The 1495-nt window shown below is 52.0% G+C and overlaps 1 protein-coding gene across 2 annotated transcripts in view; it reads right to left on the bottom strand.

Moving 5' to 3' along the window:
* Positions 1 to 966, bottom strand: part of Wscd2 (WSC domain containing 2) — a gene marked incomplete in the record, with an annotated part of 116235 nt that extends 115269 nt beyond the window's left edge. For both annotated transcript variants that reach the window (XM_013520455.1, XM_013520454.1), the window contains 1 exon segment: positions 1 to 966.
* Between the last annotated feature and the right edge of the window lie 529 nt (positions 967 to 1495).

Here is a 1495-nt window from a genome sequence, read left to right as displayed (position 1 = left end):
GCCCGGCCTGTCGCGCGCTGCCTTCTCGCCGCCTCGCCGGCTGCCCAGGACTTCGCGTCTCCAGCCCCAGCTCCCCGCGCCGCCGCCAGCAGCGCGCTTCAGCCCGGCGCTCTCCTCGCCGGAGCCACAGCGCTGCCTCCCGCTTAACTCCTTGCGCGCCACTCGGTCCTCCCCAGCCTCCCGTGGAGCGCGGCGGCCTGGACCTGGCTGCGCGGAGCTCCAGGCCTCAGTCTCCTCGTCGGTAAAATGGGCTCGAGATCCACGTCGTAGGGTGGTTGGCAGAATTAAGTGAGATGATTACGCAAAGGACCAAGGTGCCTGGCACTGAGTTATCACCCCATAAATGGCAGAATGTTGCTGCCGCCGCTCAGAGGCTTGGCACATGGCCCCTTGCAAACAGTAAACACCCCAAAAAGGGCAGTTTTGCTCATTGGGGTTTAGTTTGTTGTTTCAACAGGCTGTAGGTTTTAGCTATGCGACCTTTGGATAAGAATCTTTCTCTCTCCCTTTCCCCTCTTCTCTCTCCTTCCCTCTCTATCTCTCACCTTCTAGGCTCTGTGATCTTGGGCAAGTCACAGCAGGAGCTCTGAACCTCTGTAGCTTCACCTGCAAAGTGTGGTTGCCAAGGCCCAAATCCAAGAATTCCCAGCTGAAGGCCCCCAACTCCTGTGACAAAAGCAGAGCCTCTTTCTCTCTTGACCGGGCTGGTAGCTCTACAGGTGTTTGCGTTAAGTAGCTGGACTGTAGGTTTACATATCAAGCACACTTCTGTACATGTGTTAAGCTTTAACTTTGGATACTTATCTGGCGGGGGAGATGCCATGATCAAGAGGGTGGTTTTCCCAGGGCGAGGCTTATCCATTGCACTCCGGATGTGCTGACCCCTGCGATTTCCCCAAATGTGGGAAACTCGACTGCATGATTTGTGGTAGTGGAGGACCGCGTTTGCACTCTCCCCTGAAAAAAAAAAAAGCTTCAACTTTTGAAAACTCTGGGTTTGTGTTTTGTTTTATTTTTCAGTGCTGGGGTTCAAACCCAGAGCCTTGGACAAGCGGGGCAAACCAAGCTACACTCTCAGGCTCCCAAATTTGGTTCTTGTTTTTTTTTTTGTGTGTGGTGTGGTTTTTTTTGGTTTTTCTCCGGTACCGGGAACCGAACTCACGACCTTGCACTTGCCAGGCAGGCGCTTTTGCCGCTGAGCTAAATCCCCAGCCCCCAAATTTGGTTCTTTTGTTGTTGTTGTTGTTGTTGTTGTTGTTTTTGAGTGGCAAATCTTGAACCAATCAATTGGGTTGAGGTTCGGACTTAGCTACTTTCTGGCTATGTGATCATAATCAAGTTATCTCACTGAACCTTAGTTTCCTCATCCACAAATTGGGAGATGAAATGATAGATCAAACACGGGGCCTGCACTCAACTAGTGTCAGTGGTCATGACCACATGTCCTACAGTGTCACCTACATCCCAGAGGAAAGGAGTGTCTGAGAAGTAACTG

This window comes from Chinchilla lanigera, unplaced genomic scaffold (assembly GCF_000276665.1).
Source record: "Chinchilla lanigera isolate Chin_1 unplaced genomic scaffold, ChiLan1.0 scaffold00054, whole genome shotgun sequence".
NCBI classification, from domain to species: Eukaryota; Metazoa; Chordata; class Mammalia; order Rodentia; family Chinchillidae; genus Chinchilla; species Chinchilla lanigera.
This window is presented reverse-complemented; position numbering and strand designations above follow the sequence as displayed.